The sequence below is a fragment of the Haliaeetus albicilla genome, chromosome 9 (assembly GCF_947461875.1).
Source record: "Haliaeetus albicilla chromosome 9, bHalAlb1.1, whole genome shotgun sequence".
NCBI classification, from domain to species: Eukaryota; Metazoa; Chordata; class Aves; order Accipitriformes; family Accipitridae; genus Haliaeetus; species Haliaeetus albicilla.
Genome location: NC_091491.1, coordinates 37,961,239 through 37,983,985, shown reverse-complemented (window position 1 = coordinate 37,983,985; position 22,747 = coordinate 37,961,239). Strand labels below are relative to the sequence as shown.

Genomic DNA, 22,747 nt, shown 5'->3' with positions numbered 1-22,747 from the left:
TTTCTGAGCTACTTGGGGGGGAAAATTGTTTTAATTGTCTTTATGTTAATGCAGAAGAACTGGGAGCTTGTTTCCATCCATCAGTGCTGGAGACTTGAAGCGAAACCCAAGCAAACTTCCAGATGGTTGCAGATCCTGGATCCCAGCCACTGCCCGACGCAATTCAGTACGCCTGCCTCTATCATTTAACTGCTTACAAAACAGCTGTCTGCCTGGGTTATAAGCGCGGACTTTGCCTTCATTAGCAGTCGGTCGAAGGAGGAAGGTGAAGCAGCGTGGTAGGGCAGGAACAGTCCCCATGGGGTCCTTTGGCTTTGGCCAAGACTCCTTGCCAGCGACGTAAGGATTGGCTTGCGAGTTCTCCAGGCTTATAAAATGCCCAGCTGTTGACTTTTAAAGTTGTGTGACTGGGCAGCTGAGAACTTGGATGGGCTGGAGGATGAGCTGTACTGACGGAGGAACAATGGTTTCACAAGCACGCGCACGTACTCCCCTCACCCCCCTTTTGGGGCCATGGGTGTGCGCTGTCTGAAATCCTGTCACTAATTAAAAATCAGAGTAAGCCAGTGCATTTAAAAGTAGTTGTGTTTTGGTTTTTGTGTTTTTTTTTATTTAAAAAGTCTCTGGCTGGGAAGTTAATGAGATGACTGGGAACGGCATGCATCTTGCATTGTGACCACTTGCTCAATTGTGGTTGAGTTGCTGCAAAGTATGTTGGAGTCGATTTTATTGTTCTGAGGGGATTTCAGCCCCATATGGCAAGGGAAGAGTTAATGTGGGCAATAGGAACTAACTCACCTTCGAGGGGTGAAGGTGCTGGTGGGAGAACAGGAGGGCAGGAGCTGGCTGGAAGAACCTGGCTCGGAATGGGGAAGATGGGGCCAAGGGAGCATCCCTGGGCTGGGCAGGGGACCTGCGGGCAGGTTGGCAGGGCCAGGAGCACGGGCAGCAGCAGTGATCCGTGGGGTTTTATTTAATGGTGACTGTATGTGGGAAGCTGGGTAGTATGGTTTAGCTTCAGTCCCACCCACAAACTGCTAAGCATTTCCTAATTTAGGAAGGTCCATATGAAAAAAATCTGCAGTGTAAAGTTGTAGTTGTTAATGTGGACAGCCAAACAGATCCTGTGAACAGAAAATTTTAGTTAGCATTACTGGCCAGGACAGGCTGTCAGTTTTAGTAGGAAATCATTAAATAAATGTCGGCGAATAACCAATGTGATGGTTCCTTTGCTCTCTGTAGATACCAGAGCACATCACAGAGGCGATGCATTTCATTATCCCCATTTTACAGCTGAGAAAACAAGACGCAGAGGTGAAATAACTGGAGATACTTGTTTGTTGGGGCTTGCTCCAGTTGAGGCTGGACTAGAAGTCTTCTTAGCGGTCTGCATGTGTCTGGGGGTTTCCCTCCCTAATGTGAGACTTGACGAGCCTCCCCGCAGCGCCTGTGTACGGTTCGAGTACCTCTGAAAGTCTCTCCCAGAGGAGGATTGCCGACAGCTTGGCAAGAGGGCAATAACTATTTGCTTTCTGCTTAGTATATTATATTGTATCTGTAGGAAATCTTTATAAAAGCCTGACTTGTTATGGGTAAGGGAGGCGAAAACAGTTTTCTTACGAATGCCAACTAAGTTTTTGCAAGCTAATAAAATTGTCAGTAGGCTGTACAGCATACGCTTAATTTAGTAAGGTTATGGTTCTTTTTTAGAAAGGGTAAAGTTATCCTGGCTTACTTGTAATTTATATTTCTGGTGAGCATGCAAAGTCATACTTCCATAAGAGGAGGAAATACTGTTCACTTCCCCTGCCTGATCCCATCTACTGCAGTAGCTAATCTTTGGATTTTTGTTTTTAATGTTGTGCTCAACTCTGATTTGCCTGGCTCCTGCTTCTGCTCACTGGTTCTTATTGTTCTTTAATGTCCAATCCTTGTTGGCCCTGGAACCGTATAAATAAATCTTGCACAGTGCTAGTAAATCCTGCTGGAGTGCCATGCATCGAGCATTTGGTATGTCTGCATCCATGGCATGGCTGATTCACAGTGTTATCAGCTCACAGATTAAACCGTGGTCAGTCAGCTGACCACATATCTTCAATGTATTGAAGAGACTTCGTTTTGATTGTGCGGTGCTAACTCTTTTATCAGTGTTGCCTGGTACTAAGTCAAGCGCTGGCTAAAGAATATACACATGCTAACACAGCTATCTTTCCAACCAAAGGTGTAATCTCGTTGGAGAGTGCACCTGGATTTGTTTGACAGGACCTGTTTTACATAGAACAATAATGCTGATCATGTTCACATCTTTGAATTCCTTATCACTGGAATCCTCCATTGACTTTTTGATTGTTTTATCTCAAAGCTGTGCCTTACTAGTGGGCCGTAATTGCACTGGTCGCTCTGGTTCCCTCTCAGCTACTGGTGCTGGATCAGCATGGTCTCACCTCCATCCCTCCACATCAGTGCATCCTGTTGTTGACAGTAGGTCAGGTGTTTCCTCAAAGGCTCAAATGGAAACTTAGCCACAAGGTTTTGGGGCTGACTTGGCCACTGAGGTAGTTCATCAGTCTGTCTGATACAAGTGCATTTTTTGCCTCTTTCCAAATACTGAGTGGAAAAATTTATTAAATGCTTTTTTTCCTGCATCATTAGCCCAATTTTCACTTTTGTTTTGCTGTGGGGTTATACCGCTATTAGCTTTCAGTCCTTCCTAGTTTATTTTAAAAAGCAACTCATTTTCTGTTTTCTTGCAAGTCATTATTTTTTTTTTTTTGTCTGACTTGTCTTGACTTCAATCTTGGTTTCATTACCAATTTTCTGTAGTTCTAGTTCACTTTCATCGCTGTCTGTTCTTCTTTCCCTCCTTTACCCCTTTTTATATGGCATTATGTTTATATTGTCTTCCTTTTACTATGGAATCAGGATAAGTTTTTAGCCAAAGTTTCCCTCTTTCTCAAGTGAGGTGATCATAATTTCTCTTTCATAGTTGTCTATCTTTTAAAAAAAAAAAATAAATGAGCTTACAATTGTAATGTATATAAATTTTCTTTCAGGTCAGTTTTTCCTCTCAAGCCTTATCAGTTTTGGGAAATTAGCATTGTTGTTTTAAACCTAAACTGCATGCACTGACTTCAGTTAATCTCCCGCTAATAATGTTTGATTGCTGTGGTGATTCAGAAGCTCTCATGGGATGACCCTGACTGGTTCTGCGACGACGAAACTTCCAGCTGTCGGCTGTTGAGCGTGCAGAAGCCAGAAGGGTACGAAAACACTGAGGTTTTTTCACACATCTCATATAGGTTGTGTGTATGGTGTAGGGAAGTTTTGTTTGCTCTTGAGCTATGTTTGATTCCCTTTGTGGTGTAAATCAAATAATTCTCTAAATACGTTGTAGGCAGTAGGGGAAGGAAACGATTTCACAAGTGTTTGCAGTACAGAACTTGACAGATCATCTCGGCCAAGTAGTTAAACATCACGATATTAAAAAAGGAGGTGCTGTGATCCAAGTCTGTGTGTATATTGATAGATAAAATACTACAGATGTACCTCAAAGTGCAAGTTCGTGGCCTGATCACGCAGCTCTAAGTTAGTGCTGCTCCTGAAAGGTCAGTCCTGCTTCCAGCTCCCTTCATTCCTGTCGCTTCCCTTGTTTTGGCTCAACGAGCTAGACCCCCGGGTTGGTCTGGAAGTTAACCTTAGATGGGACTTGCCTTGCGGCTGGGCGAGTGCCATCGGGCAGAGAGGCAGCAGCGAGGGGTCCGGTGGGGTTCTGCTGCTGCCGGCCTGGCGTTGGGCTTGCTCCAGCCTTTCCTGAACCCGTCCTGAAACAGCCCAGCTGCGGCTTTTAAGCGGAGCGGGTGACGGTGTGTGATCCCTCGTCCTGCGTTGCAGTGTTCCGAGTGGGGCACGTGCTTTGGGGTGCCTCCTGCCCCGGCTTCCCGGTCCCACACCACCTCCCCAGATGCGACAGCACCTTCCCCCAGCGGGCAGGGATGCTCCCGCTGAGGTACAGCGCGAGGGGGACATGTCCTCGTTAAATGGACAAATGGTGTATTTTACTTTGGCTTTAGTCTTTTAGTACTCGCGCTGTTTGAAATCGAAGTGTTGGTGATCGTTCTCCCTGTCCCCCAGTCTCGTCCCCTAACCGCCACCTCCCGCCCTAAAGGAAAAGGGTGAAGAGAAGGTAAGTGCAAAGGTTTTAAGGTAAAATCTCCTGGTCTCCTCAGTGCACTGCCATGCGTGTATGGGGCAGCTCTCTTAGAGTTCCTGTAGAACACTTTAGCAAGTGATGTGCCAGTTAAAAGAACAGCTCGACTACTTGGTTTTGACTTAAATTACTTGTTCTCCTCCAGTGTTCATTTTAGCTACCTGTCCCAATACCTTAATTTCTTCCTATTTCGAAACTGCCTTTGCTCTTTGTTTCTCATATTTGAAGGGACGGGCTTTCACATCCTCTGTACGAAAGGGTGTCAGGAAAGATCTTCCCTTTCTCTTCTGAACAGCTTGAGGCGGAGATCTTGTCTGTCTTTATATTTACTCACTGCGGAGCGCGTTGCACTGAATAGCAGCCACCTAGCCTTCCTGGAACAGCGTGTGCTGCAAGAGCACAAATATCCTGGGTCTGTAGAACGGCTCTCCCACAGGCAGAGGTGCATCTTGGCTTCTCCCACGGACGGGACGTCCCTGGCAGCCCCCGGGACCCGTGTCTCTCCTGTGTTGTTTAAATTCCGCATTAACTCTGTGTGGTAAGAATGTCTCCTAATGATTCCCTGCTAAAATTTGGTGTTTAATAGCAGCTTAGTGGCAGAACGTGTATGGGAAGAAGGAGTTGATAGATAAAGGTTGGTCATTTGCTTGTTAATTAAAGTCTGTCTTTTGTCAGGGATAATTAGTGCAGCATTGGTAAGAGATAAACAAAAGTTCAGATAGAATACAGCTGAGCTGTGATCTGCTTATGTTAAAGCCTGAAATAGCAAAGGGTGTGTTTGACTTGAAGTGCTTGTCCGAGGATCTCTGACTTCTCCCCTTATGGGGGAAGGGGTAGCGAGCTTTGAAGTGCGGGCACGACTCTAATGCTGAAATACCAAGGTATGAATGAGTAGCAGAAAGGTATCTATAACAGAGGTATCTCTGTGGTGTGTTGGATTCCAGGTGGTGTAAAGAACTATTAGATTACTAACGTCTCCTTTTAGTGATATCCTGGTTGGAAATATCAGCTACTGGGATGCATCCAAAAAGAAGCATGCCGAGATACGGGGCAGTGCTTAATGAAGTCGGGTTTGTTTTTTTCACTCACGAATGTAGCTCTCGGGTCGTGTTTCCCTATACGTGTGTGTGTGTGTATATATTTAGAGGTCTTTCCTTAAAGCAGTGGGCTTAACTTAAACTCAGCTGAACTCAATTATGTAGGTTCACCTACACTGTGGTTACGTTTGCACTCACTGTTGTTCTTCACTTGCATCGTTGGAGACTTGTTTTCAGCAGTAGGCTTTGTCTTGCCGAAGGGTGGGTGAATGATTTAAATGTAGGCATGAGAGAGCTGGGATGCCGGACGCGGAATGGGAAGGTCTGTGTAATGCAGAAAGAATTCCAAGCATCTTTTTGGTTAATTCTGTTTTTTAGAGCACTGCTAATGTGGCTTGATGGGAACTTGCATGTTGAGTGCAGCTTAAGGTTTCTTGATTATGTCTAAAAATGGTTTTCTAAAGTCTTCCCCAAAATCTTTTTGAATTGCCAATAATTGTACTGAGGACAAAACAACTCAAAAAGGCCCAATCTTTTTACCTTTTATTATTTTTGTGAAACTACTGATAATACCTCGGCAAATACTCCAACATTGAATCTATTCTACTACTAATGAAAGAGAGCCCTGATCCCATGTGATTCAATTAAATTTGTGCTTTCCTACTCAAGGACTGAATTTTACTGTGCTTGATACACTGTACTGAAAATGCTTATTTTTCCTAACAATTGGGTTGATTTTATAAGGAAACACGTTTCCACAATATTTGCAGAGGCCACAGCATTCCTCTGCAAAATGCACTGCTGCTATTTCCAGGATACACAGAAGGATTTTGGATGCTAGGTTTTTGTTAGTGAAGTAGTGATGGTGACTTATAATTAAAAAGCAAATGAACAAAACCAACTTGTCAGAAATGCAATTATATTTGGCACTTATGTTCTATGAAACTGAATTTGGAAAAATGTCTGAGGGGACTTTATATCCTCTGAAATGCTCCATTACCTTTTCCCTTTCCCTCACCTTCCTACAGATGCTTATTTTCTGTAGTGATTATTCAGGTTAGAATAAAAATGGGAATTTGACAAGCATATAGGTAGCCTTTTCTCTGATGCACATCACCATAGTTTCATTGTTTTCAAGATATTTGCCCCTAAATCTGGTTAAGTTTTCAAGCTGTTAAAATTACATTGTCAGGGATCTGATAAGCTTCAATGGCTTGCGTTTAGATTGTAAGTCCATGACTGATAACGTCAACTGATAGTGTTAAAGAACCCTTTGAGGGACAAAGAAAGGCAATAATGGGGATGGAGCTTTTTGAAGAAATTTTTCCCTGATGATTTAATACCTGTCTATACCAGGTTCTCAGTAGGCTTAATGATTTTGCAGATTGAGATGCTGCTTTGAGAATAAAAGGAGGGTATACAATTTATATGAATATTGGAGGAATACTCAGAAACGTACATTTTTTTTAATGTCACATCTTTAAATGAATTTTGTTGCATAAATTGTCTTGGAGGAAGCCTTGAATCTTGTGAATTTGGTTCAAGTTTGTCAATTAACTTCAGCGGACTGAAAAGATCTCATTGCACCTCACCAGAAAGATTTTAACCATTGTGTTTCCTTAACTTTTTTTCTCTTCAGTATTACTCAGCAGTCGTGTTTAGTTGGATTGTTTAGATTAAATTAGGAAGTTGCATGTTTTTTTTATAGGTCTGTATTGTGTTGTACACTTGAACTGATGACATACAATTAGACACTTCATTTTGCTCCCATTTGACATCTTTTAACTAATTAGTTACTTGGGTTGCTTTATTTTGCATTACTTCATTTTTAGTTGGTTAAGTACACTTCCTTACTTCTCTAAGGGTACAAAATTAAGAACATACTAATTGCACAACAATTTTGGCATGCGTAGATTGCCTCGGTGTCACCTAAGGACAAAGACTTCTCTGCCTACGTTGCTGGCTCTCCTCCCTCTGTGCCCCGTGGGCAGATGTGTCAGAGCAGACGCTGCGCTCTCCAAATTCTCTTCCTCTCTCCTGCAGTCTAGTCAAAGCTTGTTGGCAATGTCTGATGTAGGTACTCACCCTTGGAAACGGCTTGGTCTCAGCTTTTAAATGTTCAGGGCTGCTAGTTCGGTGAGTTTGGAGGATTGGTGGTGGGGCAGCAGGGGGATCTCGAAGGAGCGGAGACCCAAAGGTCTCGTGTATTCAACGGTGTGAATTATGCCTGGAAACCAGTAGGCTTCATCCGGGAGCTGTCATGAGGTGAGTGGGCAGTTGTGATGCTCTCTGTTGCTGATTTGAGTCAATTGTGATGGTGGGTATTGAACATCAGAGAGGTCATAAACTATTTGACTGTAATATTTCTAGAAGCAAGTTTCCCCCAGGCATTGAGTGCTCTGGAATAAACATGACTTTATTATGAAGTGCTTGCTCTGATTTTTGAGCAGATCAAGATGTAGTTTGTTTGGATTTTAGTTTGAACATCAGTTATTGATGCGAGGCACCAAGTAGGATCTAACCTGTGCCAGCCAACAAGGCGAAGCCAACAGAAATGAGAAAAAACACTACAATTTTGCTTTTGTTGCTGCAGTGCTGACTGAAGCCTGAGTGTGTCCAAGCGTCTGGTGTTCGGGCAAGATGCATACTTCTTTCTGTAGAGCTGTTTTTCAGAGGGAATACTTACTCTTATAAAAACTGGATCTATGGCTGTAGTCGAGTAAATATCTTTAGGGGTGCTCTGCCACAAGAGGAGGTACAGGAGGTTGATTTCTCTCTTCCATCCTGTGTAGCTGTTTAAAACTATATCTGTATGTTTATATTTGGACTGTGTTAATAAAACCCCCTCTACTATACTGGCCTGTGAGTTTGTTTTAAGGGTGGTGTCGAGGTACCTAGCCGGCAATGGTCCTGGACGTGGTGGTGGTCTTTGGGTGTCGAGTTCAGCGTTGCGCTGTATCAGCCAGGGTTGGGAGAGCGCGTTAATGGATACGTGCTATCGGGGCACAAGGGTCAGCGCGTGGGGAACTTACCTTACAGTGGGTCTTCTGTAGCCATAAGCTTGTCAGATGTTGCTAGTATAATTGGCTGAAATGAGAATATCCTTTGGCTAAGGCTGTATTAAAACCCTCTGAAAAGTGTGATCATTTATGGGGTACTAAAAATGGTAGCTGGTGTTATTTTGAAGTCTTCTACAAATGGAGCATTAGCTCCTGGTTGTCTCCAGTGAAACCACAGTGACTTGGTCGTCTTATAAAGAAAAGAGATATTTAAATAGGGACTAGCAAAGATGTGAAGTGGAAGTACTATTTATTACTGAGGCTAGATTTGGATGTCTCTTTATTAGAAGAGTAATAAATGGCACTTAAAAACCTGTAGAGAAAGGTATTTTAAAAAGATCCAAGTGTCATGGCTGCAATTTTGTGCTGTCAGCATTTTTGCTTTTTTTTCTTGAAATGCTTTCTTTCTTTTGTTGAACAGCTGTGTTCATTCCAGAGATGGCAGCCTTGACTTTACCTCAACTGCTTCTCTGTGTTTAGTTTTGGATGTTGGCTGTCCTCCTCATAGGAAGAGACAGCAAGCTACTGAAGTGTCAGAGTGCCGTAAAGGGATCGAACCCTGACGTTAATACAAGTGATTTTTAAGATTTGTCTGCTTCCTTTTAAGAAATGTAAGCTACTGACTGCTGAGAAAATGTTAGATGTGAATTGTCAACTTGGATGTTGTTTCATGGGGCTTGAGCTGGTCAGGCAGGGAAGAGTTGCATAGTAGGTAATGATGTGACTGTCCCCCGGCATCTACATTATGTAATTTAGGTGAGTTCATTAAAAGCTTAAAATTTCTGTACAGTCACTGTTACCCCCAAAAGCCCCATTATGACCATGTTTGGCCCCTAGCTGGTTGCACGGGGAGCCCAACTTAGGGGTGGGATAGGCAGCGGGGGCTGCAGCACCACCACCCTGCCAGCTGCTCGGAGACCTGTCAAACAAACTTTCTTTGTCGATTGCCACAATTTTTGGTCCATCCGTAAGGAGGGCGGCCGGCCGGGCTCCCCGGCACGGGCTGGAGCCGCGCTGCTCGTCCCCGCTCCCGTCCTGCCCGCGCTGCTGGCAGCCGCCTGCCGCAACTGGGATCTGGCTCTGGAAGCGGCACAGGATGTTTGCTTTTGTGGAGTGCCGTTGTTGAGGAAACGAAACGAAGGGATTGCTTGAAAGGCCAAGCCACGTACATCAGATTAGGCCCTTAAGATGGGGGTTGTGGGCATAATTTGAAGCACCTTATCGGGAGAGGTGGGGGAGGACGTGCTTTTGATAGCCAGCGTTGCTTGGAGAGCTGCGTTGCTTCGCTTCTCTTTGGACCGCGGTGTGACGGCTGGGGTTGAGTACGGAGAAAAGGGACATCTTAAGGAAATCTGAAGGAGCTGGTTTGTCCGAAGGTGCGAGGCTGCAGCCGCGGCGGGGGGATGCGCGGGGCCCTTCCTGGCCGCCCGAAGGCGTTACGCGCCCACGCGCGAGCTGACGACTGGCCTGCGCAATGACAGATAAGAAGGAATGCATAATATTTTAAGTATCATAAGGCTGGATATCCTTTGCGCAGGATATTTCCTGTCCACAAGAATTTATTTTTCAACAATATTACTGGCTGAAAATCCACAAAATGGAAGTGGGGGAGGGAAACTTGCGTTTTGCAGAAGATGAGAAGCTTCTAGTTTTCCCATCTTAAGTGAAGAAATAGGGAGGCTTTGGAGAAGAGAAAAATACGCGCCCCTTATGTAGTGGTAAACCACCAGCATGCCTAGTTGCACATTGAATATTCAGTCACTTACATTTATCACTGTCAACAATGTACAGCAATTAACCATTAGATTCTTTAAAAAAAGAGACTTTTGAACATCATGATTAAAAAGGCATTTACTTCCAAGCAGAGCTGAGCCTCGGGACAGGGACCGCCGGAGCAAAGCACTCCAGACTGACTTCTGCCAGGCTCTGTTGCGTGTTTTGCCATTGCGTTCGTAATGAATTAAAGCCTAAATCATAAATCGGGATTTAATTGGTGATTTGTGATCTGGTTAATCCCATAGTGAAAATAAAGTGCACTTGGCATTGCTGCTGCCTGCTCCCCCATTGACTGCAGGGTTCGCTTGCGGTGCAGCGGGGTCAGCAGGCGCCGGAGCAGCAGAGAAGGGCTTGTAGCTTCCTGCTATGAAAATACCTTTGTAAGACTGTTTGTGTATGCTTCCTTCTGTAAACTTCAGATAGAATTCACTCGATCTCATGAATGTGGCTGCGTATTCTGGGATAACTGTTTCTAACAAAGACCTACAGCTATTAAACACAATGAGAATTTATTGTGTACCATAGTTTTTCCTTTTGTTTTTTTTTTTTGTGTTTCTAGCAACAAGTATTTTCATAAAGGATTCATTTGTCCGTAGGCATATCTCGGAGTTAGCAACGTATGTTTAGCAGTTTAGTAAAATCTACAGAAAGAAGGCAGTGTAATGAAGAGGTGAGGCATTAACAAAGTACCCCTGTTCCTATCTTCCCTGCGCTAAGAGGGAAAAGACTATGGTAGGTGTGTGGCATTCTTAGGGTTTATAGCTGGACCTTGGTTTTGGAAATAGGAGGATTATGGTGTGTGTTAAACTTCTTAACCCGTTTTCTCTGCCTCCCCAGCCCCCAAGAGAAGGCTTCCTAAAACAACACTGAACTTACCATGCTGAGATTGCACTTTTTGAGGCTGGAGTAACATGTTATAACAGAAATCCAAGTTGATGAGAACATTTTAGTCGTGGTGCAAAAATGATCTGGAATCTTTGGTATGTGCCAGTGGCAGGAGCTGCACTCCCCGGTACACTGCTCTCTTGAAGCAAGTGTGTGTAAGGCTTTGGGATACGGGCATGCTGTGCTTTAAGACTGAAGGACACCCTGCCAGCCTACAGGTTTTTGTAGCGCGTTAAATCTGGGAAAATGAGAGGGAGAAATTGAGATTTTTCTCTTCACCACTTTGCTTTGTAGTCCTTAGTAATTCTGTGAACTCGCTTATTTCTGAACGTGGTTTAAGCATTCTGAGGATCTTAAGATAAATGAAGGTAATTCTACCCATTATGTAGATAACACGTATATATGTGTGTATACATACATATCTCATGACTTATGTGATGATCTCAAACCTCTGTGATTAGATATGGGGAGAGTAAGACCCTGAATGTAGAGTACAGGAGATAAAGCTGCCAAGGGAAGCTGTAGAAGTAGTCACCGGGTTTATCGTACTGATGAACAGCGGCCTGACACTATTGTACTAAACAGAACCCACCTCTTTTGTTTTGTTTTTGGGGCCACTGGCATGCCTTTAAATGCTAAAGTTTGGATCCAGCAGTGAATTTTATGCACCTGTTCTACATATTTATATCTTCTCGCCACTGATTAGGTTTTTAGATATGGATTTAAAAAAACCCTTTTTGTCGCCCCTGTCTTGTGTTTGACTGTGTTACACTAAATTTAACATAAAGTTGAAAATAAGGACCTTATCCTTTTGTCTGCCATACCTATTTATATTTGGGGTAGGGAGCTCACTTGCCATAGTTCTACATTCTGGCTTCCCAGCGGCTAAGTAACTTGATGACAAATGTAGATCCATGTTACACTATCAGTTACAGATCTGACAGCTGGTGTATAATGTTAAACTGCACTAAATGATGTTTTTCCCATAGTGATCCTTCCTGGAGAGGGAAGGGTAACTTCTGAGAGTGGGTTTCCAGTCTGTTAGCTGGTCTAAAAATTCTGTTGGTTTACCAGCTAAGTACTCTGCTGTTAGATACCACCACGTTTCTGCATTTTTTGGTCAGTTTTCTGCTAATCTTCAGGAATTTTTAATCCTCTTGCAACCCAATGATGCTGCAGCATTCATGCTAAAGCAGAATGCAGTTGGTGATGGTACTGCCGCTTTCTCGTTGTTTATTATTAGCACGAGTACTTTCTCCATATTTAACAGATAGGTGACTCAACCCACCCGTATTTGTCGCAAGAAGGAAATTGCTAGTAACAAAGTGACCTTCCTTAATTTAATCAATTCAAGAAGTGTTAAAAAAAAAAAACCTTCCAGACTAATGTACCTCAGCGTGTTCTTGATAATAGACGTATTATAGTCTGCTCAGTTTAGGCAAGAATAAATCTCTCATTCATTACTTCTGACCAAGTCCTCTTCTGAGATTTCTGCACCACTAATGTATATGGATGAGAAGGAGGAAAATTGGAGCAACCACTGTCTCTTCAGCTACAAATTTAAAGACAAAAGTTATAGCAGGTCGAGCTGCTGACTGAAATGATAATAAATCTTGTTCTGCTCTTCCTTGAACAGAGAAGACTCTGAGGGTGAAGTGACTTGTAATGGTGCTGAATTTCATAGCACTAGTTTCTGAGCATTTAAAACTGTAATGGGCGACAGTTGCTTCTTGGTGTAGAGCTGTAGCGCTCACTTGTATATGTTGTTCTCTAAGAAGTTGCTTTATGAAGTTTAAGGTATCTCTGGCACCTATGTGATGGTGAGCAGTTACGCCCAGCAATCTGTGATTTAGATTATTTATAACAGGGCTTGATGCAGCAATGCCTAGGAACACAGAACAGTACTAGAGAAAAATGTGATGGTTGAAGTTTCATTTGAGGCGATGGAAAAAATTACTCAGAATTCATTACAGATGAGGGAATTTCCTTAGTGAACATCAGGAAGAGGATGAGATGCTGAACAGCTGTTTGGTATTGGGGGCTTTCCCTGCAGCATGCTCCATTGTGTACATACCCATCAGCAGGTTAAAACAACTCTGAACACCTAGACTGCCTTTCTGTACCATCCTGGAATTATGGTTAGAGACTAGAGGGAGAAGTGGGAGGAGGAATATGTTCACGTGAGAGAGCGGGAGTGCTTTTTTTTATACATGGGTCTATTACTATTGAAAGCCTTTATTAAAATTGCTGCGTGGACATGTCATCTTCCTCCCCTGCCCCCAGAGCAGTATGCTGTGGTGTAGGTAGAGAATAATATTAGTTACTTTTACTTATTTTTTTAAACCAGATACTAGCATGTCAAATGATGGTAAAATATGTACCCTCTCCCTAGAAATTAGGGAGCAAAGGCAACCCACTTGAATTTCTGAGACCTGTGAAGCTTTTTGCTGGAAGAACAACTGGGGTTAATGGGTAGGCTTTTGTCACTGATTAACTGTGTACTGTATCGTTAAGGTGGGTATCCGTATGGGCTCTGCTGTGCACTGCCAAAATGTGACTGAATTGGGTCAGAATGCAAATACTAAAGAATTGAGATTGTACTGTACTTTCAGTGACAGTGCCTGGGTGTTCCAGCTTATTCGCACAAACTAAGTGTGCCTCGATAGTGCTCCCCTGGGTGTTAAAGCAGTGGAATAAAATGTTGTTGGGTCATGTGTCAGTTATATCATTCATGTAAAACTGAGCGCAACTAAATTTCATTGGGAAAGCTTGTTCCTTGCTTGAGTCCTGTGCTAATGCCATCAGGCTGTCTGCAGAACCCTGCAGGCTAACTCCTGGCTTTGCTGATATTCTGAAGTTTCTGCCTCCGCTGTCAAACATAAGCTCCTGTCAACCCCCATTTTATTTTTTAAAATTTATTTATTTCTATGCATATATACTGTATTTCTATATTTGATGTGGAACTTACTCTAAAAGGACATAAACTTAGCGTAATGTTCTTTGCTCCATCAGGATTTCTGTGAATTTCTCTTGCAATAAGCAAAGTGAGGTGCATGTCCAGGAAAAGCTGAATACTGAAGACTGTCAGGACACGTGGTGGTGAAGTGCTTTATATGCATGCGAGATACTGTAGAAAACAGTCTTAAAGAATTAGCCTTTCTTGTAGGTTCAGTCTTTTTCTCACTTGGATTCCTGCAACTTGAGTTTTGAGGGGGATTTTCTTACATTTGAAGGACTTGCATGTTTTGTTCTCATCTGTTTATTGGAATTCTGTGGATGAACTGTGTATTATTTGTACCTTCTCCCCAACCCTCCAAAACTGCTTACCTTTTTTTAAGGTAATTTTCCCTGATGTGCTAATGAAGTCAGCGTCCATTTCTTGAAATTCAGGTTTGCATATTTTAAGACGTACAGCTAGGTTGGTTTTTTTTTTCTCTACCTTTCCAAAATACTTTAATTTTTGAATTCTAGCCAGAATTAGAAATGAAACATTTTTGGGAGAACGTGGGGTTTTTTTAATGCTTCTTTCCAGAAAGCTGAAATCCTGTGAATGGCTGTTGCTGGAGATTTATCATTGTCAAAATGATTTTGTTTAAAAGGACCCAAAGATAAACTCCGCTTTGTTACTGACGATTTTATTTTTACATAGTTGTTTCTAGTCCACTCCGAGGCTTGTACAAGGGATCTACCCCGTGTTTGTAAGCAGCAAGCAGGTTGTTATGCCAACCTGGGAAACGAATGAAGTTTACCTTCTGGAAATTGGTGGAGCAGAGAAAGAAAAGAGGTGTTTTGGATGGGCTCTGCGGTAATGACTTCCAGTGGCACCGCTCCGGGGCTGGATGGGGAAGAGGGACGATCCCGCTGCGCAGCTCGGTTGGCTTCCACGTGCCTTCGCTCAGCCCATGCAAGATGCATCTCTGTCCGTCACGGCCACGTGTGTCGGTAGAGGTAGTGTGAAACGCTCCTGGGGCAAATGCGGGCTGAATAGCTTTTGGTAGCGTTCGGGGCTGGGAGGGCTCTCAGCGTGGGGTTCGACAGCAGCGTGCTTTCGGCAACAGGCGGGCCAGGAAGTTTACGGTTCCCTGCTGTTTCGCTGGAATTGCGCGTTGCGTCCGTGGGGCTGGGGATGCTGTTTCGGAGCCAGGGAGAGGGAGGGACGTACTCGGGTATATCTCGGAGCAGAAATAAAAGTGCATTTGTCTTAACTCAGGAACTTTTTTTCTCTCCATCAACAGTGCACTGACGTTTGGTAAGACCAACCTTCTCATAGTTCAGCTCTATGGAGTACAACATCTTCCTTTCTGTGGGTTTCTTAAATCTGTTTGAATCCTGTCGCTAGACTCTTGCACCTCTGAAGTTTGGTATGCAGCTATGGAAATGAATTTCTCCAAGTGTAACAAGGGAAAAATGAAACTGCAGTTACATGTGGCATGAAACTTGAAAGTTGGTTTGCTTTCTGCTGCTTGTCCATTTTAAGGTTTTTTGCTTGACTAGAATTGTGCCATTTAAAGGATGCGGAAAGCTAACTTTAGTCTCAAGGGTTTAATTGGCTTCATTGTAGCTGTGTGTGGTTGTATCAATAGGGAAACACAAAGAAGCATGACTGTCCCCTTTTTGATTAAATAGTTTGCACTAAAAAATTATTGCAGTTTGACTGTGGAGAAATTTACCTTCCTTCACCTTGCTCAAGTTCTGTTTGTTATTATAAACTTGTCTGTGTGCCTCTTGGCTCTCCCAAAAGAACTTTGTGTTGCTGTCTGAGGCCCCATAATTATTCTTTATCTTTAAAATTTATTTTCTCTGGAGTTGTGTGAGCTTCCTAGTGCATGAAGGCTTGCCTCCAACAGGCAGCAGTGTTTCCCCCGCTGCTCTGCAGGCACGGGTGTCCAGCTGTGTCTCATAAAGCACCTGAGCTGCCTTCTGTCAAGATTCATTTTTAATGGGAGCCTGCAGGTTAATGCTAACTGTTTTATCCTAGATGGAGTCTGTGTAGGCTTGGATGGTCACAGCTATGTCCTCCAAGTTTTTAGGAAACAAGAAACTGGGTATCATCTGCAGACCTAGTGCAGAACACATTGTTTTCTCGCTTCATTTCCTCCTCTTTTTTTTCTTTATTTTCCTACCTTTCTGTCTAAGCTCACAGTAACAGCAAGCTGCTGTAATGTTTTCTCCAGTTTCGGAGCTAAAAGCAGTAGGGTAGGATATTTTGGGTGACGTTTTGTAATCAAAAAAACCCCAAAGAACCAGAAATGATAGATTTCCTTTAGATTCACTCTTTCAGGGGTTATTCCCAAAGGAGCCTGGCTAGCAATGTGCTGTGAACACTGCTTGTTCTAGGATTTAGGAGAATTCTCATAAATCTTCAGAAATCTTTCATTATGTGAAAAGCAATTAGTGTAAGGTGTGTTAATAACCCTCCAGTGCTGCTATTACCTCTTCATGTTCTGCTAACACTGAAAGCTGTAGTATCAAAGTCAATAGGTGAAATATTAGGAAATTTTAATTAACAAAGACTTAGAACTTAGTAGACTTATAACTTAGTAATGAGTAACTCCTATAACTAGGGGTTATAGGATTTGGGCTGTTGCCTTTTGACTGCACCCAGGGCAGGCGGAGGAGAGAGCATCTGTCTCCCTGGCACCATGCCACGTGGCTGCCTTTCAACCAACACTGCTGGCTTTGGTGTAATTTTTTAAAATGATGTTGGTTTCCCATTTCATAATGCAAGTTGTCCAGTACTTTACTGCGTTGCTTATTATCAAAGAACAATACCGATTTATTTTTATCGGGAATAACTTTCAGCCTTCCGTTGCCTGAATGAATTGACAGAGAGCGGGAATTAAACTTAATTAGAAGGGTGAGGATTCAGAGTTAAATTGGATACGGACAACCTGAGTGCTGGTAACCCCACTGGACTGTCTCCTGCTGTGTCAACAGAACTTCACTTCTCCTCCAGTCTATTTTAAAAATTGCCCCATTTCAGGCAGGTGGCAAAACCCAAAGGTTTTCCCTTTTAAACTATGTACTAGATAATTTGAGCTTTATAGCTGCATCAGTTGGCGTATTCAGCATGATGGAGATCCACCATTTTCTACCTAGATAAATAGAGGCCCTATGTCTTCCCACCTTAAAGAAAACGAACCCACGTAGTACTCTGCATTTAAAGATCCAGTGGTTTTGATTCCTTGATGCTTTATTATCATAGGAGATAAAGATCAGATACCTGGAGTAGGGAGAGGCGGCTTTCCTGTAAGGTGTTGGATACCAAAATTACTCAATCAAAAATGCAACAATGATTTGATGATTTTGTGTGTGTGTGGTGTCTTTTTTGTTTGTGGGTTTTGGGTTGGTGTTTTGGTTTTGGTGTTTTTTGGGTGTTGTTTGTTTTTGGTTTTTTCAATATAAATTCCTGTCTATCTCAAATTAAAAGAAACCTTCTTAGGTAGCATACTGTCTTCATTTTCATGAAGCAGTTCAGAAAAGTAAAAAACTTCTGCAAATCTTACTTCATGTTCTGTGAAAGTGAGGGATGGCAAAGAAAAACTTTAACTTTTTCTCCTGATGCTGATAAGTTCTAGAGCGATGGGGTTTGGGTGGTGGGTTTTGGGTTGAGGTTTTTTTTGTTAATCGTGCAGTTTAGGCACTTAGATCCTGTGGGCACGATGATAATAATGGGTTCAGCTTTCCTTCTACATGAGAAACTTCTCCGGCAGCCATCCAGAGGTGCTCCCTTGCAGCGGCCGCTCCGTGTGAATGCCTGTTCTCGAATCCCGGGACTGAATGGGAGATCTCTCCAAAGCCGTTTCCCACAATAACACAATGAGCCACTTTGTCAGTGCAGCGTCAGCCTGGAGTCAGGTTAGCGGTGAATGGCGACAACAAAAAAGTTTGTCTTGCACAAAGGTGTGCTGAAACCCTGTTGTAAATGGAATTTGGTATGCGTGCTTTTCAAGTGCTGCAGATTGATATGATAGATATCTTTTTTTTTTCATAGTTTAATTAGTGGTAAAAAAAACCCCAAACCCACCCCATTGATTTCAGTAGATTCTCCACTTCATAGGAACTCTAGAAGAGATAACCAAGGTCTTTGTGATATTATTGCAGAGAGATTATGTGAGAGAGCAGCGTTGAAGGGGAGGGTGTTTATCGCCAAATGCTATGCTTATCAGCCTCTAACCGTGATTAATACTTTGGCTATTAAACGGAGGAAGAAAGCAAACAGATGAAGCATATGCCTTATCTGACTTGCACCTCTGTGCAAGAACTTCTCTTCCTGTAGAGCTTTTGCCTGTGTCCCTGGGCATGTGCACGGGGTCACAGCCCTGGTCCAGGGGAGTTCAGTACCTAAGTATGCCACTAGTAAAACTATTAGGAGTGCGTAAAGCTGTACCCTACTGCAAATGTCTGCAGGATCTGGGGCCCAAATTCTAGGCAGATGTAAGTCTGGATTGAAGGGGTTTGTTCCTCCTCAAGCAAATAGTTGGAATAATTTGGTATTTGCTTGAAACAGTGTTGGAGCTTACTGAATATCTTTTGTGACGTTGTGAATTTCATTTACAAATTGCTTTTGTCAGAGGCAACATAGGGCATAGAGAACCTGAAAAGGATTGTCACTTCATTAGGAAACGCGCGATGTTGTCTCTGTTGCGCAGAATGGCTCTTTGCCGTTAGGGGACCAGTTTTTGTGCTGTGGGATGGAGAGCTGTCGGGGCACTCTCATCCACCCCTCCTCGCCCTGGCACGTTTGGGGACCGCAGCTGGAAGAGCTCTGTCTTCTCCTGCTGACCGCTGGAGAGGAAGATGTCAGTGAAGCAGAAAGGTCCCGCTTCATGCCTGTCCTGTTAGATGTGGCTTCTGGGCTTCTAGAAAAGCAGAGACGCTGAGTGCAGTCGGTAGGATATTGTACAGCTGTCAATTGATCAGCATCCAGATCTCTCTTACTCAACTGTTTCTGCAAGGGTGGACAAGCAGGAACAAATTAGTTCGAAATGTTGATTACTGCTTGTATTTTTGGAATTGCATAAATTAATTTCCCTTTAAAAAAAAAGTTTACGGTAGTTACTATTTAACGCAAATTGTGCCAGAGCAAATATTCTAAATAGACATTTTTAAAATGTAAAAAATTCAAATTAAAAATGTAAAGAAACAACAATACAAAAAATTGTGGAAAAAAATAATTGGCCACTGTTGTGCAAGAAGAGTTAACTTCAGCCTATTGCTGTTTGGAAGAAGTGCTGTGAAGTACTGTGAGAATTGTGAGCCTGAAAACTTCTCTATTTTTGTAACTGTATCCCTCGTGAGTTCCCTTTATCTGTTGTGATTAACATGGAGGAAGGTGAGGAAAGAAAGGTGTGAAGGCATGGAAGAAGGAAAGGAATATAAATAGCAAAAATGACTAACTTAATTTTTAGATTGAAGAGAAAGCACAGAGAAACCCAAGTGGTGAGAGCAAGTTGTATACAAGTTTTCTCTGTGTAGCTTGCTCTTATGCCAATGGTGCAGGCTGTAACTGTGGTGTGTTTGCACATTTTAGAATTGATTTTGAGCAGCAGATGAATTTGCTGCTATAATACTATTTGCAGAAGTGAGAACGCCGTAGAGCCATTGGATTAGCTTGTCTGCCTGTGGCTTTCTGCTCAGCCGTAGCTAATATAAGCCTAATAAAAATTTTGGAGATCCGTTTCACTTCTGGTGTATTTTATTCCCTTAAATCTAGCGCCATGACGTTTTCACCCGAATATGACTGCCTTCGGGGCACGTGCGCACCCCAGGTGTGTGCGGTGGTGGGAGGAGGGTGGGCTGGCTTTTCCTACACAAGTTTTCACAAGATTCCCCTCCGGAAAATCGGGGGGAGGGGGAAGGAAAAAAACCCTAGTAGCGTGAGGTTTTCCTTTGGTAAAAGACTCCTTTGTGCACCAGCTTGCTTTATTCTGGTATTTCATCAGAGCTATTATATGCTGATTAGTTGTACTTGCCTTGTGAAATAAGACACTCCTGCATAATGCCGTTTGACCTGATCTCCCCATTCCTGATGCTCGGTTCTGGTATGTGTTTGAAGTTATTTGGTTATTCCATTTCATCCTAAGGTTGAGCTAGGGACCTTTTTTTTTTACAGTTTGTCTGTTGCTAGATTACGAACATTTCCTATGAGGGGTATGCAGCTGGTTGCACTGCAAAATGGTTGTTCTTTAAAATAATGGAGTTTCAAGTCTTGAAAACTTGAGGTCAAATTTTAGGTCTAAATAAATGCAAACTACTGAAAAGCATCATATCGTTGCCCTTCAGATAGCGGCCTTAATAATCTCACACCGGTGTGGGGAAAAACACCATTAACTTTCCTTGATCCCCTATAGAATTGAATACTGCTGATAATTCCATCTTTAGAGATGGAATGTACTGTGGACATTGAAATGTGTTGTTATTTAAAATAAAAATAAACTAGAGGGGAATAAACCCACTGATTAATTACAGTGGTTGCGTTTTGAGAGGATGTTTATGCTTTTTCAGCTTGCTGGAGATAGGATCCAGCTACTGGTGGCCTTGTCTGTGAAATGGCACAGAGAATAAGTGGCAGGCATTTTACTACCTCTTCATAAAATGCCAGTGAGCTTTGTAGGTATGCATTCCCTGCAATCTGTTTCTTTTGTCATAACAGATTTTTAAAATTGCATGTATTTCTTCAAAATTGTTACGAGGAAGCCCGCCTGTTTGGATGCTTTCAAATTAATCTACCATGTTTGCAATTAAACAGAGAAAGAATGCTTTCAGGTTTCAGTCGCTCTTCAGACGGATGTGATTTAACTAAACTAATGAACGCACAGCAGACAAGACAAATTCCAGACTGTTTGTGCCTTGACCAACCATCTGTGCACATACCTCCAGGTACTGCTCATGTCTCAAGAGGCTTTTCTACATGAACAATTATTACCACTCCTTTTTGAATTCAAGTGGCAAGCCATGGCAAGAGTCTCTTGAAAGCAGCTATATTTACTGCTCTGCTTTTCAGTGAAAATAATTGCATTATGTATGTTTTAATTAATCTTAAATTTCAACATGTGCTGTACAAAATACTATAGGAGAACGGGGCTGTGTGTAAGCTCTTTCATCTCTTGCGTGCAAACACCAGCACCAACAGTAACGTGCAGAAGAAGCACTTCTCATTTGGAGCCTTCCTTGTGGGTCATGTCCTCGTTTTAAATTCTTAGTGTCTGAGTACTTGTGTGTACAAATAAGTAAATGGGGTGCATATACATGTTCTATTTGTACATACTAGCAATTTTTTTCCTAGTTATTTTTCTCTCTAGTTATTTTTGAGTTTGTTCAAAACGTCTCTGGAACAAGCACCCATTTCTTCAACTGTATAATGATCAGCAGTGACATGATTTGACAGATCAGGCTTTGATATGTTCTTCAATTCCACATACGAACTCCTCGAAAATAGCAAATGGTTCCAAGAATATTTCATTTTATGGAAGAAGAATAACGTGTCCTGCAGGTAATGGCTGCTGTGAATGCAAAAGGATTTTCTTATTGTCATTGCATTTCACTGTATTTCTTTCCAAAAGTGAGATTTTTTTTCTAGAAGTACTTGAGTCTTCCCTGTTTTCAGGGCCCGTGTTTCTAAAGCTGTGTTTGACTTCTCAGTGGTGCTAAGTGGGGCTCCCTCTGACATGAGCCTGTGATTCCATACATATTTTTTAACCATGGCAAAACTGTTTTAAGCAACTCCTACTTCCTCTTGTCCCGGTTACACCAACACAAGTGTTTGAGGGTCAGTATAGTGCAGCAGATGGGGGAACCTGTCTGTTCAAACTAACTGGAGATGGTGGTGAAGGGCTTGGGCTGGTCGTGCTATTAGGATGTGGTTTGGAGGACGCAGATCAGATATCACAAATAATTTCCTTCTGTGGTCAGAGAACTGCCAATTTCTGAATGTCCTCACTGCAGAACCTGGTTTGCCCTAGGAAAAGCCATGGAAAATGGCTTGGGGGGGGGAGAAACAGTCACATTTTAAGTGACTGCTGGTCATTAGATCAGTTATATCATCAAAAGACTGGCTTTTGATGTCACACCTGAACTAGCTTTTCCCATCGTTGTAAACTACCAAGGAAGTTCCTGATGGGTTGGATTACTTCTTTGATCAGTGTATCAATTGCTGTGCAAGAGAAGGTCACTCAGTACATGCAGAATGGTAGAAGAGGGGCTCATATATGCATACGTATATATAAAAAATAATGGTAGAAAGGAGCTCATATTAGACTATATAACCCGATATTTAAAAAGAAGAATTGAAATATATGGTTCTGACACAAGCCTCTACTCTTCCCAACCTGAATGGCATGTGTTTTACGATTTTGAAGGATTAATGGAGAAAATTTCTATTTCAAGAAAACTACATTTTGTTGGGTGATAGATTCTGTCATCTTTGAAACTACTCTCAATGTCTGAGTTGCCTTTACAAGGAATGCTTTAGGTTAATTTTCTTCAGGGGGATTGGACACGTGTATACCACACATGCCAATACAATGTAAGTTCTGGGGTTTGTTACAGCGGCAGGATAGCTTATGGTTACTGATCTTGGCAATTAGACATTTATCCTAAATTTAGGAAGGGAAGGTTGAACACCAGTGCGCCTCTGGCTTTCTGTGATGGTTCCCATTGCTGAGTAGCATTTGAGCTTAATCTCACGGAAAGTGGTTTGGGAAATGGATGGTCTCGTTCAACGATGCGGCTGGTGGCCAGGAGGGGCTGGGGTCACAGCTGGTTCGGGAGGTGGCGGGGTC

The 22,747-nt window shown here is 42.6% G+C and overlaps 1 protein-coding gene across 2 annotated transcripts in view; it reads left to right on the top strand.

Moving 5' to 3' along the window:
• Nucleotides 1–22,747, top strand: part of FNDC3B (fibronectin type III domain containing 3B) — a 210,119-nt gene that overhangs the window by 13,009 nt on the left and 174,363 nt on the right. The window contains exon 1 of one of the 2 annotated variants that reach the window (XM_069792718.1): nucleotides 7,364–7,509. The exons of the other annotated variant lie outside the window; for it this stretch is intronic. The gene's annotated coding sequence lies outside the window, so the exon portion shown is untranslated. Of the gene's footprint in view, nucleotides 1–7,363; nucleotides 7,510–22,747 lie in introns of those variants that run through there. 2 annotated transcript variants of the gene reach the window in all.